Raw genomic sequence first — 16,692 nt, 5'->3', positions numbered from 1 at the left:
ACTAAGGAAAGAATATTGAAGGCTGTAAGAGAGAAAAAACAAATAACATACAAAGGTAAACCCATCAAAATCACAGCAGACTTCTCAACAGAAATATTAAAAGCAAGAAGAGCGTGGGGTGAGATCTTATGGGCACTGAACGAAAATAACTTCAACGCCAGGATACTCTACCTAGCAAAACTATCATTCAAAATAGATGGAGCAATAAAAGTCTTCCAAGATAAACAGACACTAAAACAATATGTGACCACAAAGCCACCACTACAAAAGATTCTTCAAGGGATTCTGCACACAGAAAGTGAAGCCCAACTTAACCATGAAAAGGCAGGCAGCACCAAACTACAGGAAAAGAAAAAGCAAGACAGTAGAGAGTAACCTCGACTTAGGTACACACAATCAAACCTTCAAACAACTAAGACAACTAAATGACAGGAATCACCACATACCTATCAGTACTAACACTTAATGTTAACAGACTTAATTCACCCATCAAAAGGCACCGCTTGATGAAATGGATTAAAAAGGAAGATCCAACAATTTATTGCTTACAGCAGACCCATCTCACCAATAGAAATAAGCATAGGCTTAGGATGAAAAGCTGGAAGAAGATTTACCAAGCCAATGGCCCCCGAAAACAGGCAGGATTAGCAATACTTATCTCTGACAAAGTAGACTTCAAAGCTACATTGATCAAATGAGATAGGACATTCCATACTAATAAAAGGGGAAATAGACCAAAAGAAAATAATAATTATCAACCTATATGCACCCAATGTCAACACACCCACTTTCATCAAACATACCCTGAAAAACCTAAAAGCATATATTAACGCCAACACAGTGGTTATGGGAGAGTTTAACACCCTATTATCATTAATAGATAGGTCATCCAAACAAAAAATCAATAAAGAAATCCAAGATCTAAAATATACAATAGATCTAAGGGACCTACCTGATGTCTACAGAACATTTCATCCAACCTCTACACAATATACATTCTTCTCAGCAGCCCATGGAACCTTCCCCAAAATAGATCATATCCTGGGGCACAAAGCAAGCCTCAGCAAATATAAGAAAATAGAAATTATACCATGCATACATCTGATCACAATGCAGTAAGACTAGAACTCAACAACAAAAATAAAGACGAAAAACACGCAAACAGCTGGAAACTAAATCACTCATTACTTAATGAACAATGGATCATTGATGAAATAAAAGAGGAAATTAAAAAGTTTCTGGAAGCCAATGAAAATGAAAACACAACCTACTGGAACCTATGGGACACAGCTCAGACAGTCCTGAGAGGAAAGTTTATAGCCATGAGTGCATATATTAAAAAGACTGAAAGATCCCAAATCAATGACCTAATGATACATCTCAAATTCCTAGAAAAACAAGAACAAGCAAATCCCAAAACAAATAGGAGAGAAATAATAAAAATAAGAGCTGAAATCAATGAAATAGAAACCAAAAGAACCACACAAAGAATTAATGAAACAAAAAGTTGGTTCTTTGAAAAAATAAATAACATTGATAGACCCCTGGCAAAACTGACTAAAATGAGGAGAGGAAAAACCCAGATTAGTAGATTCAGGAATGCAAAAGGGGAGATAACAACAAACACCGTGGAAGTCCAGGAAATCATCAGAGACTACTTCAAGAACCTATATTCAAATAAATTTGAAAATCTTAAAGAAATGGACAGATTTCTAGATAATATGATCATCCAAAACTGAACCAAGAGGAAATTAATCACCTGAATAGATCTATAACACAAAATGAAATTGAAGCAGCAATCAAGAGTCTCCCCACAAAGAAAAGTCCAGGACCAGATGGATTCTCTGCTGAATTCTATCAGACCTTAAAAGAAGAACTGATACCAACCCTCCTTAAACTGTTCCATGAAATAGAAAGGGAAGGAAACTGCCTAATACATTTTATGAAGCCAGTATTACACTTATCTCAAAATCAGGCAAAGACACCTCCAAAAAGGAGAACTATAGGCCAATCTCCTTAATGAACATTGATGCAAAAATCCTCAATAAAATAATGGCAAACTGAATTCAACTACACATCAAAAAGATCATTCAACACGACCAAGTAGGCTTCATCCCAGGAATGCAGGGGTGGTTCAACATATGCAAATCAATAAATGTAATAAGCCACATTAACAGAAGCAAAGACAAAAACCACTTGATCATCTCAATAGATACAGAAAAAGCCTTTGATAAGACCCAACACCATTTCATGATAAAAGCTCTAAGAAAACTAGGAATAGAAAGAAACTACCTCAACATTATAAAAGCTATATATGACAAACCTACAGCCAGCATTATACTTAACAGAGAAAAACTGAAACCATTCCCTCTAAAATCAGGAACCAGACAAGGATGCCCACTATCTCCACTCCTATTCAACACAGTACTGGAATTCCTAGCCAGAGCAATTAGGCAAGAAGAAGGAATAAAAGGAATACAAATAGGTAAAGAAACTGTCAAAATATCCCTACTTGCAGATGACAAAATCCTATACCTTAAAGACCCAAAAAAACTCTACTCAGAAGCTCCTAGACACCATCAATAGCTATAGCAAGGTAGCAGGATATAAAATCAACATAGAAAAATCATTAGCATTTCTATACACTAACAATGAGCAAACTGAAAAAGAATGTATGAAAACAATTCCACTTACAATAGCCTCAAAAAAATCAAATACCTAGGTGTAAACCTAACAAAAGATGTGAAAGTCCTCTACAAGGAAAACTATACACTTCTGAAGAAAGAGATTGGGAAAGACTATAGAAAGTGGAGAGATCTCCCATGCTCATAGATTGGTAGAATCAACATAATAAAAATGTCTATACTCCCAAAAGTTATCTCCATTTTTAATGCAATTCCCATCAAAATTCCAATGACATTCATTAAAGAAATTGAAAAATCTACCGTGAAATTTATATGGAAACACAAGAGGCCATGAATAGCCAAGGCAATACTCAGTCAAGAGAACAATGCTGGAGGTATCGCGATACCTGACTTCAAACTATATTACAAAGCAATAAGAATAAAAACAGCATGGTACTGGCACAAAAACAGACATGAAGACCAGTGGAACAGAATAGAGGAACCAGATATGAAGCCACACAATTATAACCAACTTGTCTTTGACAAAGGCACTAAAAATATACAATGGAGAAATAGCAGCCTCTTCAACAAAAACTGTTGGGAAAACTGGTTAGCAGTCTGCATAAAACTGAAACTACACTCATGTTTATCACCCTATACCAGTATTAACTCAAAATGGATAAAGGAACTTAATATCAGACCACAAACTCTAAAGTTGACACAGGAAAGAGTAGGAAATACTGTGGAGTTAGTAGGTATAGGTAAGAACTTTCTCAACGAAACCCCAGCAGCAGATCAACTAAGAGATTGCATAGATAAATGGGACCTCATAAAACTAAAAAGCTTCTGTTCATCAAAAGAAATGGTCTCTGAACTGACGAGACCACCCTAAGAGTGGGAGAAAATATTTGCCAGCTACACATCAGACAAAGGACTGATAACCAGAATATATAGGGAACTTAAAAAACTAAATTCTCCCAAAACTAATGAACCAATAAAGAAATGGTCACATGAACTAAACAGAACTTTCTCAAGAGAAGAAATTCAAATGGCCAAAAACCACCTGAAAAAATGCTCACCATCTCTAGTAATAAAGGAAATGCAAATTAAAACCACACTAAGATTTCACCTCACCCCTGTTAGAATAGCCATCATCAGCAACACCACCAACAATAGGTGTTGCAGGGAAAAAGGAACCCTCTTACACTGTTGGTGGGAATGTAAACTAGTACAACCACTCTGGAAAAAAAATTTGGAGGCTACTTGAAAAGCTAGACATTGATCTACCATTTGATCCAGTAATCCCACTCTTGGGGATATACCCAAAAACTGTGACACAGGTTACTCCAGAGGCACCTGGACACACATGTTTAGTGCAGGACTATTCACAATAGCCAAGCTATGGAAACAGCCAAGATGCCCCCTACTGACGAATGGATTAAGAAAATGTGGTATCTATACAGCGTGGAATATTATGCAGCCATGAAGAAGAACGAAATGTTATCATTCACTGGTAAATGGATGGAATTGGGGAACATAGTGTACATTTGAGATTCTCTTTTGTTCGTGTTCTGGAATTGAACTTGCGATGTCTTTGAGGGATGCCTGGACATGGCACATGTGTCCAGAAACAAAGCTCTCCCTGTGCCTTTCACAGAAGCCCCTTGGCAGACACAACGTCATTTTCAGTGGATTGACCTGGCACTTCTTCCTTTCTAATGAAATGTTCATAAAGATTGGTGGCTGAGCCTGGGGTGCTGGCTGATGTGGAAAGCCATTGCCCTTGGGGTGAGGGGGAGTCATAGCAGGCCATGGTAGGATTGCATGCGTATCAACGAGTAGCAGAATTCTGTTAGAGATGTCTTTAGTATTGGCTCTCTGTCTGTCCCCAGGGTCTGCCTTATACGGACCACCTCGTCGGGCTCCTTGGAGGACGGGTGCCAACTGAGCGCTTCCAGCGGAAACCCAGCAGGGAGGGGAGGACAGCAGAGTATTCTGCATTGGGATGGGAGCAGCACCAGTGCTTTCTACACTAACACTCACGGTTTTACCAAACCCTGGGAAGCTCAGTAAAGATGACGCCCTTCTGCTCTAAGGGTTTTTCTACAACAAAAAATTAAGAGCAAAGATGCTACTCGATTGAGCGACAGTGGCCCACGTCATTTTCTGTCTTTATTTCTAGTTGTTGACTTTTGGATTTGTCGCTTTCCCTACTAGGAGATAAAGCTGAAGGTCTCCATTTGTGAAATGAGTTTGCACATTGTTCTACATATTTACATCTGGGCTCTTTTGGTAAAGGCCCTCCTAACTTGGCTTAAGAAATAATCCTGGAGGCAAATTAAGTCTTAGCCAGAAAATGGAGCTTGAGGGTTGGTAATGAAAATTGCCTCCCATGTACTATAAATATTTCAGAGCCATGCACACAGACCACATGGCTTTGCTGGCAAGTCAATCAGAGCCACACAGACTTAGAAATATTTACTTAGTGATATTCTTCAATTGTTGCTTTAATGCAGAAAATCCCTTTCTTGGTCTGTCATTGTAATTTAATTATGCATTGTAATTTAATTATGCAGGTTGAGAGAGCTTTCTCAACTGCTTATATTACAGTCTGCAATTCACATAACGCATTTCTTGGCTATCCCCCAAAGAAGCATTGCTCTAGGTTTACATTAAAAATATTCAAAAGATACCTGTAATCCCAGCTACTCTATCTCAAAAATACCCAACACAATAAAAGGACTGGGGGAGTGGTTCAAGTGGTAGAGCACCTGCCTAGCAAGCGTGAGGCCCTGAGTTCAAACCCCAGCGCTGCCAAAAAATATTTCATATATTCAAAAGAATTAAAATGTATTCAAAAGGATTAATCAATAGAATTGGCTGTCAGCATAAACTAAAGCATTCACACAATCAGAACGTGGGTGGATTAGACCAAAAATATTTGCAAAATATAAATTCTGACAGGAAAATGATTTGTGAGGGTCTGGAAAAAAATCACATTTTAATGACAAAGGCAAGAAAAATTATCTTAAAGTTATTTCATATGCTTTTCCCTTATTAGTTTTTTCTTTTTAAGCAATATTTTACAGCCTATCATCTTATTGGTTCCACCTGCTTTGACTGGATCCAGATGTTGTAGATTGAGAGAAGCACAGTAGAAAGCAGCTGGATTTTATGTCAACCTGACAAGTCAGAACTAGTGCTAGGGCCATTAATTCAGATGCTGTGTTAATTAAATCACACAGATGTGAAATGGCTCTTTGAATTACACTATGTTGAATGTGCTGAAATAAGACAGACTGCTTCCTTTTCTCAGCCCTGCTTCTGAAATTCCGAATCTACTCTTTTTTTTAAATGGTACTGGGATTTGAACTCAGGGCCTCACACTTGCCAGGCAGGTGCTCTACCCCTTGAGCCGCTCTGCCGGCTCCTTTCTGTGTGGGGTATTTTCAAGACAGGGTCTTGAACTACTTGCCTGGGCTGGGTTTGAATCTCGATCCTCCTGATCTCGTCCTCCTGAGTAGCTAGGATTACAGGCGTGAGCCACCAGGTCCCGGCTTGAAATTCTGCATTTAGAAAGCACTCTGCAGAAGGCATTCATGTGCTCGCTATGGGAATTACATAGAGTTTTCTCTGGCCTTTGTTCCTCAAAGCAAAATTTTGTGATCTAGAAATTACTGCCAGTATTTTGGGTCAGCCATATGAAAAGAGCTGACAGTGTGCTGTCTGTTATCCAGACAGTAGGTGATATGTATTTTTAATAGTAATTGGTGACGGCTTTTGACTTTATATGGAAACTGCTCAAGTCTGAAATGGTACCGAGCAGGTAGCCATAAGCCAAAGAGCTGTGTTCTAAGAAAACTCACAAAAAATTATGCCTGTCTGGATGTGGTCCACAGGCTGATTTTGCAAACCTCTGATGCAGGGAATGAGAAAAATGAAAACGCTGAAGTCAGTTTGTCTTATAAGGATGAGAATTGTAAGGACATTTGACTATGTCCCGGTCTCAACATCTCTCTTTGAATTTCCGTCACGTGTCTTAAAAAAACAGGTCTCTACATCTGAGGAACCACGGACGAGAGAAAGGAAGCCGAAGCAGTGTTTTCTTGCAGAACAGCTAGTTAACCAGCGGCCGCATTTTCGTCTTTAATATAAAGCTGTCTCTACAACGCAGTAGTGTCTTTGGAAGGATGCCTGTCTTTTGAAGATGTTGTTTCTTACAAGGTGACAGCTTTTGAGATAAGATACACATATATGTTGAAAAAAAGAAACAGAAAATGATCATTTCCCCAATATTAAGCCTAACATTAACTTGTGACAGTTTCTTTTTGGTGGTCCTGGGATTTGAACTCAGGACTTCACACTTGCTAGGCATGAACTCTGCCACTTGAACCATACCTCTAATGCTTTTTGTTTTGGTTATGTTTGATATAAGGTCTTGTCATTTCCTTCCTTCCTTCCTTCCTTCTTTCCTTCCTTCCTTCCTTCCTTTCTTCCTCCTTCTTTCCTTCCTTCCTTCTTTCCTTCCTTCCTTCCTTCCTTCTGTCCTTCCTTCCTTCTTTCCTTCTTTCCTTCCTTCCTTCCTTCTGTCCTTCCTTCCTTCTTTCCTTCTTTCCTTCCTTTCTTCCTTCTGTCTTTCCTTCCTTCTTTCCTTCCTTCCTTCCTTCCTTCCTTCCTTTCTTCCTCCTTCTTTCCTTCCTTCCTTCTTTCCTTCCTTCCTTCCTTCCTTCTGTCCTTCCTTCCTTCTTTCCTTCTTTCCTTCCTTCGTTCCTTCTTTCCTTCCTTCCTTCCTTCCATTCTTCCTTCCTTCCTTCCTTCCTTCCTTCTTTCCTTCTTTCCTTCCTTTCTTCCTTCTGTCTTTCCTTCCTTCTTTCCTTCCTTCCTTCCTTCCTTCCTTCCTCCCTTCTTACTTACTTCCTTCTTTCCTTCCATCCTTCCATCCTTCCTTCCTTCCTTCTTTCCTTCCATACTTCCTTCCATCCTTCCTTCTTTCCATCCTTCCTTCTTTCCTTCCATCCTTCCTTCCTTCCTCCCTTCTTTCCTTCCTTCTTCCCTTCCTTCTGTCCTTCCTTCCTTCTTTCCTTCTTTACTTCCTTTCTTTCTTCCATCCTTCCTTCCTTCTTTCCTACCTTCTTTACTTCTGTTCTTCCTTCCTCCCTCCCTCCCTCCCTCCTTCCTTCCTTCCTCCCTCCCTCTTTCCTTCCTTCCTTATTTCCTTCCTTCCTTCCTTCCTCCCTTCCTCCCTCCCTCCCTCCCTCCTTCTCTCTCTCTTTCTTTCCCTAATCCAGCACACACCACCCACCCAGGTTTTTCTGTTGCGATGGGGTCTTGTGACTTTTTCTGGCTTGGAGTTGCAATCCTCCCAATGTCAGCCTCTTGCAAAGCTGGAATGGCAGGAGTTCGTCACCACACCCAGCTGCTGGCTGAGATGGCGTTTCATGGACTTTTTCTGTGTGCTGGCTTTGAACCACGGTTCCCTTGATCTTCACCTCCTGCATAGCTGGGATTACAGGCATGAGCCCTGGTGCCTGGCAGGGAAATCGTGAAAACACAGGTCAGTGAGGATGGAGATTTCCCACTTGTACCATCCCAGGTATGCTGCTTTTGGGGGAAATGTATTACCGATCGCCTTACACCATGTGCCACAGGGAGACACACCAACTGTTTGCATCACTTTTACCTTTCAACTATTCCTAAAAGCACAGTTCAGGTTCTCTTAGTGTGTAAGGGCGCGTGTGCAGGTGTGTGTGTGCATATCTGTGTGTACTTGTTTGACTTGTTTTTCGGTTTGGCACCCCGCTTTTACAACTCTCCCATGCAAATTGTGCATGGCCTGAAGATTTGAAAGTGCAGAGAGACCCAGGAAAAGCTAGGACACTCTTCTGTAGGGTGAACATTGTCTAGGGAAAGCCACAGGTGCACAAAAGAAAGCCCATGGTTTTTATTCACAATAAGGAGACTCTGAATTGCATGTCAGAATTTCCAGAGGACTAGAATGGCGCTGGGACCCTGCAGGCCTTTCCCATTGGTTGTGCTGCTGTCTCTGTCCCCCTTCCACCAACCCATCCCCGTCTCCTCAGGAACAAAGATGTTCCCTTTAAACGGTGGGGAGGGGGTTCCCAGAATCAAACCCTTGGCCTTGCATGTGATAAGCAAGCAGTCAACAACTGAGCTACACCCCAGCACACGGACGCTTCTCCAAGAACTCATTGTACACCGACTCCCCTCGCGTCTTGCCTCTTGCTTACTGCACGTCGTGTTATGGCAGAATCAATTCAAGTAAAATCAACCCACAGGTGAACGAACACTTTTAAGTAGCCAATGAAACACAATGATTACAGCTGGTGGTGACAGCTAAGCTTAGCAACCGTGAGATGCCTCGGCCTAATCCCCCAGGGCTGGTTGAGGCTCTTAGGCTTCAAATGTAATCGATCGCATGGCGGTTCTACAAATAACCCACTGCCAGTGTTTGCAAAGGTGCTCGGAAAGGAGTTACTGGGAGGTGCTGAAGCTTTTCAGAGGTGGGGCCTTTGGGGAGGAAGTTAGGTCATTGGGGGTGTGGCATTGAGGTGACAGTGGGACCTCTGCTCACCCTGCTACTCTCTTTGCCCCGTGACCGCCATGAGGTAAGGAGCTTCCTCCACCCCATACTCCCTCTTCTAAATCATCTAATGGGTCATCCCGTTGTCAGAAATGTCAGGATTTCCTTCTGGGCCCTAAACTGCCTTCCATTGTGCATATACAGCACTGTTGGTCTATGCATTTCCCTATCCACAGACAACTCAGTGGTTCCCATGTCTTGCCCATTGTGAATATGGGAACACAAATATCTTTACGAGGTGGTGATATCCCTTCCTTGAAGGGTATAGCAGAAGAGAGGTTGCTCGGTCACAGGGAAGGTCCACGTTTACTTTCCTTCCGAACTTTCACTGTTTTCCACAATGCTGATCCCGATCGGTGTGCCCAAGAACACTTGCACAAGACAAAACGCTGCTGAAATTACAGAGAATGGCTACTTCTTTTCAAAGAAAAATTATGGATGCAACACATATCATTTAAAGCAAGAAGGAAAAATTGCAGCTACATAAGACTTTGTTTTTGGAGAGGGTTGAAGCTCAGAGGAAGACTGGAAACAAGGTACAAAGAGTCACCGTATACCCTCTACCCCTAAAATTTTTAGCATCCCCTACTGTAGTACATCTGTCATTGATGAACTGACAAACGGCAGATATTTCAAATGGTCCTTTTAATATGGTTTTTTCATAGTAAAGTTAGAGGTTTGCAATGGGGGTTTATTAGAAATCCTTTATGCCTGAGAAAATGAAACAGTGTCTTCATTAATGAGCCCCACTTTGCTCTGATGGAAACGTAGAATCAAAAGGGGAATATTTTGCTTTATCTTATGCACCTTTTTTAACATAAGGAAGAAGTCAAAGATTTTGGAGGACACACTTGCTCTCTGTTACCCCTTGAGGCTGTTTCCCTCTGCTGAAAACCATAAACAGGTGGTGATGGTGTGTGTCCCCCCTCAACACGTTGGAGGAAAATGCCCCGTTCCCTGTGCTGTCATTCCATTTCACATGCAGTGTCGTTATATGTCATCATTTGGATCTGAAATGTCCCCACAAGGTTCATGTGTGGAAGGCTTCGTCCCCAGTGCAGCAGTGCTCAGAGGTGGGGCCTTTGGGAGGTGATGACATCTGGAGGGCTGTGACTCACCAGTGGGTCAATTGACCCATTGATCGACTCATAGCTTAATGGGGTATTGGCCACCATGAGGTGGTTGGTTTTTCTCTGCCACACGCTCCTGCCATGAGGCTCTGTCTTATCATAGCTTACAGAAGGGCAGCCGGTGACTTTCTCAGTGAAGGAAATGCATGGGGCAGAGAGCTAAGAGACCCTGACTGGGATCCAGGAGGACTCTGGGGCCATTTGTTCCTGGGGTTTGTGTGTGTATCAATGAGAGTGAGTGAGACACAGGGACAGAGGGCACTCCCGTGAGGACATGGGGTGAGAGGTTAGCAGCATGGGGCAGGATTTCTGAGGACACCCTGTAGTGGACACAGGTTTCTCCTAACAGCAGTGCCATCCCCACTGCTCACAGGGAAAGGCTGAGGTGCCATCCAGCCATGTCCACTCTCTTCAGCCCGTCGTCATCCTCAGGTCTCCAACCAGGCGTTAAGTGTGTGTCTTCTAAGCCACTGTTCAGACATGAGGCTCTTCCCTGCTGCCCTCTTGGCTATCGTGACTCAGGTCATTCTCCCTGGAGCCAGAGGGCCTCACTTTCTCATACTGAATGCTGGCGGAGGTGATAGAAAGTGATTGTGGGCTTGGGGAGCAGGCCAGGCTGAGCGGGTGCCCTAAGGTGATGCCCGGCGTTTGCTGGACTGAGGGAGGGAGCTGCAGGGATCCTGTCCCCAGACCAGTGGGTGCATTGGTCCTGAGTTTTCTTGAATGGTCAGCTCCTCTTCTCTTGGTGGACTTCCAGAGAAAGACCAGACCTACTTGGGTTAGGAAAGGGACATTTTGGGGGCCCAAGGTAGGCTGTAAAGGCAGCCAGTGGTGTGGTGGGCATGGGTGTGAGCAACGCCATGGAAAAGGGAGGAGAAAATAAATAAATTTAAAGGAGAAAAGGCTTCATTTGCTTTGCAGCTTTCGAGGCGTCAGTCCAAGGTCACTTGAAAAGCTAGTCTTGGAGATCAGGGGGTGGGGTCCCTCCATCTGGGCTGCTGGCACCCACAGCAAGACTTTTGGCCAGTCTGATGCTCAGACCAAATAAATGTATTTGTCCCCCCCAAAAAAATACATTTATTTTCTCAAGTGTTTTGTCACAGCAACAGAAAGCTAGCAGATGTAAGAGCTGTATCGTTATGCAGTCAGAAAAACGTCAACCCAGAAGTTGTGCGAAAATGACACGGCGATCCCACTGAACCTGACTATTTGGAGGTCCTTTGCAGCTCAACAGCACCCGTCAGCTACCTGCATGGGGACTGAGAAATACGGCACCCACAGACACACAGACACACAGACATACAGACATACAACAGAAAGCTGGGGACGGGAGGGCTGCATGTTCCTGATGGGAAACGTGAGCGCCTACCTGGGCCAGAGTGTTTATTTTACAGGTCAGTATGAGGAAAAGACTCAGGTAGAAATCAAGCTGCAACAACTCTTGATGCAAGGTGAGAGGAGTGAGGTTTGATGGGCTCATTTTCCTAAGGGGAATGAAGCTTAATTACAGCACATCAGTTCTGGAACCATCAAGGCACGCAGGACACCTTACCTATGGTACTGATGAATCTGACATCAGGGAGTCTCCTAACAGTTCTGGAGCTTTATCTCGTTTTGCATCAGGGAGCTGGTATGCAGACACAGCAGGTTGTTTTCTTCAAGGAGATGTGAGAACAAAGGTCAAGACTCCTGGTGCTGGGGAAATATGGTAGGAGAGGCTTTGCAAGCTCTTACTGTGGAGAGGCTTTGCAAGCTCCATTGTATCCCAGTCCAGGGTCCATGCCTGGTCCACAACAGGCACCCTCTCTCCAAGGATGTACAGAAGAATCCCTGGGCAGCTCCTGTGCCTCACGCCTATCATTCAGGAGGCAGAGATCGGGAGGTTCAGGGTTTGAAGCTGCAGCCCCTGGGAAATAGTTCCTACTTCAAAAAAACCCAAAAAGGGGCTGGTGGAGGGGCTCAAGTGATAGAGCACCTGCCTAGCAAGGGCGAGGTTTGGAGTTAAAACCCCAGCGCTGAAAAACAAATCAAAACAAGACCGTTCCAAGATCCCAAGCTCATAAATGTGATTTAGTGTATTTATTCAGTGTAATTATTATCTAATGATATGATTTAGTAAAATACACCTTTGTAGGCAGTAATTTAAAAACTTGACAATTTAGCTAGAGCCCAGCTAACCATACACGGCCACAATGGAATTGCATTGCTATCAATCGCACAGGAATTTGGAAGCAGCTGAGGGAAATTCACACGATTCCAACACACATGCAATTTATATTAATTATAACAGCAAATAGACATTCTAATAAAATGCACCAAAAATATGATATGAAATAATGCCAGAACAAGGATCTTAGAAAAGTTGTCCTTTTCACTGATCTTTTAGCTTGAACTGTCTCAGAACTGTGTAACAAGCAAGATAGAACTAGGAAATTTTTCACTAGAATTGCGTATCGAGAACAGCAAATATTTCCTTCAAGGTTTGTCAGTTGGTGTGTCATTTCTCATTTTCTTGTCACAATTTACGAGTGTTTTTATATCTACATTTCTATGTACATTCAGTTCTGGTTTTCTACTTGCTTTGGTAAACTAGAAAGGTCTGGTTTTATTGATATGATCAGTATAGTAAATTTCAGAAGGCATTAAATGTTTTGAAACAACTCCCATCATACAGTTTTGGTTGATGACAAATGCAACATTGAAGATTGACCCCTGAATAACAAATCTGTTCTGACCGTTTGTGATGGATACGATTTGAATCTCACAGAACTGAATCACACATTGCTACACCATCAAGTATAGGTCTTCTGACGGCAACTTTCATGTCAAAGAGTGTTAGAATGCATTCTGGAGAGCTCATAATTTTAGATATCCTTATCTTAAAATTCACTTTATGGGAATTCTTGAGAAATCTAAGCTGAGTGAGACAAGTGACAACAAAAAAAGCAATGATCATTCTTTTATAATTAGGTGACAAGAATGTATTGGTGACTATTTTAAAAGATCTTAGCCAGGTGTGGTGATTCATCCCTGTAATCCCAGCTACACAGGCAGCATAGATAGGAGGACTGTGCTCTGAGGCCAGCCTTGGGTAATCTGCCAGAGACCTTGTCTGTAAAATAACTAAAGCAGAGAAGGATGAGGGGCCATGGCACAGGGCCCTGAGTTCAAAGCCCTTTCTGCCACCCCCTCCCCCGGGCAATCCCTAGGTCAGGAAGAAGATGCAGATGGGGTACTGAGTCCAAGACGGCTGCCGGTGGTCCCCAGACACAGGTGTTTGCGACCTTTGCTCGGACTGAGTCCTGAGGTGTTCTCTGGTGTCTTGACCTCACCCAAAGTGACAAAGAAGGCGGGAGGCCCCTTCGTGACTACTTGACAAAAGATTCTGGTTTTGATCTGCTAACACTCCTCCTGAAGCCTGTTCTTTGGGGATTTGATGGAATAAGCGATGCTGTCCCAGACGCCCAAAGACCAGCTGCACAGGACAGCCTCTGCCCAGTACTTTCTGGAATGCACTGTGCGTCCCCCAAAACCAGCTTAGAAGCAAAAAGAAGAGTCCTTGGAAGGAACCCCACTTTGGTGGGAGGACCCAGCCCTGCAGTTGGAGTTACCAGGAACTTGGATTAGCTCAGGTGTGGACATATCCTGCTCGCCTGGCCACGGCCAACACTGTGAGGCGTCCTTGAGAGAATCCATAGGGCCAGGCCTGGATTCCGAACTCACGGAAGTGATGGATAAAGAGCTTGGCACCAGACGTCACAATTTCATGGCACTCTGTGACACAGAGCATCCCCCACGGACACAGGGAACAGGTAGAAATTCGGGATTCAGATGAGAAGATGGCCAGCAAGATTGTGGAAAAACAAAGTCAGCCACCTGAGACACCACGCAGTAACTAATGAGCAGAGGACAGGTTTCTAGGGCGGGAGCTCAGCCCCATAGGATGCATCCAAATCTCTTGAATTATCATTTTCATATGTGTTGGAAATGGTTCACCATCCTGACTGGCTGCCAAAGGTAACTCCTGACAAGTTGCCTTCATCTCCAAATGCAGCCTTCCTGCTTTCTGGAGGGCAAGGAGGCCATGCAGGGCCCTCCCTGGCTTCACTGGTACTGCTGATCTCGTCAAGCGGGAGGAGGAGCAGAGGAATTTGATGTTGGAATACAATATTGAGTGCACACGGGGTGTGCATTTAACGGTGGGAGGATGGGAATGAGGTAGAAATGGGTTTATTGGTGTAAATGCAGATACAAATCAAAAATTCACCATCCCCGTCTGATGGAATTACCATTTGTTAAATATTCCCAACACCCATGGGACCCACCCGTGATGGGCTATAAATAAATTCTGCAATGCGCTCATGCAAATAGAAACTTCTTCGTTCCTCTAATCAAAGCACACTCAGATCTGTTATAACACTAAATAAAACATTAACCACCGCTGTCCCTTCCTTTGATGTTCCCAGTGTCCTGCTCCTTTCTGCAAGGACAAGCTCAAAGCAGCCAACCACACGAGAATCACAGAATTTCATCACCACGGCAAGCAGGCTTGACTCGGTTTAGCCCATTCGATGGCAAGGGAGATGGTGCCCATGTGTCAGGGGCCCTGACCTTTCTACTCACGAATGCCCCCTAGCGTCTGTGTAGCATCGGGGTGCGTCCTGACAATGTCACATGGCAGAAGTGCTACCCTTGCCATCCAGAGCCACCCGAATTACAGATAACAGATGCATCGCTGCTGTCCTGCACAAGTGAGAGAGTGTTTTAGACAGCAGTTCCCATCTCTCGGTGCAGGACACACAGGTGTGAGCAGGGGAGAACAGGGAGGGAGGAACCCGGGTTAGGAAGGAGTGTGTCCCTGCAGGAGGAGGACATGGGCCTCCAAGCACTTCCCTTGGATCCTGCATGTTGACTCACTTAGTTCTTCCTGGGAAGAGATGTAAAATTGTGTGCAGACAACAATAGGAGGACAAGTGTCCCAGTTCCTTTTGCTCTCTGATGGGTTCTAAGATCACACAAGCAGTTCCTGTGCAAAATCCAACCCGCTCGCTCCTGCCAGCCGGGCTCTGAAGAGGCCTCCATTGCCACCGGGCTCTCCTCCATCTGGACGCTTCCTCCTTCCCCACACGCGTGGCTTCTTCCCATTCCTCGGATTCTGGCATCCCACTGCAGCCATGGACCACATCCTCTCCAACACCACAGCCCGAGCCCAATTTAACCCACGGCCAAAATGTCGCCTTTCACAACCTGCCACGCTTTCCATCTTCCCGACTCTTTCCTCCTTAAAGAACTGTAAATTCTTCTGCTGGGAATAAGAGTCACGGAAATCATCCAAATGAACATCTTTAATTGCACCAATGCCCAAAACAGTGCTATTTGATCAAATCATTTGGTACTTGAGGCCGTTAGTCTCTTCCACGTCAAAATGGAATCGTTCTGGAAAGATGCCCAAGTTTCAGTACACTTTAATGCATAGAGAAGTTTTTAGTGGTGCCAAACAATAGGGAAAATCCAAATCTACGAATATATCATTTATATGGTGCTGTTACCAGAAGAGCAGTACTGATAAATACCTTGGCTTTTGTGTCTGGCAGGAAAAGAATTCAAGCAAGATGCAAAAGCAAGATGTAGTAAAATTCATTAGGAAGGAAATTTAGTACAACAGGATAACAGTGGGGAGAAATGGGGAAAAAAGATAGAGAGAGAGAGAGATGCTCTGCCCCCATGCAGGAAATGGGAGTAGAGATCGTAATGGGGGCCCCATCCTTGGCCTTATGCTGGGGAACTGGGGGAATGAAGGTGGTCAGAGTCAAGGGTCTGGGTGGCTGACATGGCTGTAACACAGCAAGGGCTCATCCCGACCCACCCAAAATGCAGGCACAGTAGGACTTCCCTCTGCCAGGCTTGGTATTTTCCACCCATTCAAGGGCCTAGGAGCTTGTTAACATCTCAAAGACCAAAGCAGAAGCAGGCAGCTCCTTTGGGTCCCCCTGTCCCTGTCACTTAGCTTCTAGAAGGAGAGGGGAGGGGCCCTGGCTTTTCAGTTTTTACTTCCTCATTCCAGTGTCAGAGCCTGGCCCTTTAAATATTTATTAAAATGATATAATTTCTTGCTCTTCTCATCTGTCCGTCCTGCCTCAGTGATGTTACAGACATGCAAATGTAAACGCATTGACATTTTGATCTTAAAACGGTGTGGGAACGAATGAAGAAAAGAGGCCACTTATCCAAAGTGAGGCAGCTGGTGAGAGGTAGGAGTTAAAAAGCAGATGAGGCTGACCCTGGCTGGGCTCCCTGAACCCACAAAACCTCCCTCCCAGGGACAGAGGAGCAGAGG

At 43.8% G+C, this 16,692-nt stretch overlaps 1 pseudogene; it reads right to left on the bottom strand.

The window, feature by feature from the left end:
• LOC141419513 (SWI/SNF-related matrix-associated actin-dependent regulator of chromatin subfamily A-like protein 1) overlaps positions 1–15,618 on the bottom strand; it is a 30,188-nt pseudogene extending 14,570 nt beyond the window's left edge.
• Positions 15,619–16,692: the final 1,074 nt, after the last annotated feature.

Source organism: Castor canadensis, chromosome X (assembly GCF_047511655.1).
Source record: "Castor canadensis chromosome X, mCasCan1.hap1v2, whole genome shotgun sequence".
In the NCBI taxonomy this organism is placed as follows: Eukaryota; Metazoa; Chordata; class Mammalia; order Rodentia; family Castoridae; genus Castor; species Castor canadensis.
Note: the sequence above shows the minus strand (reverse complement) of the source record. Positions and strands in the feature narration are given on the sequence as shown.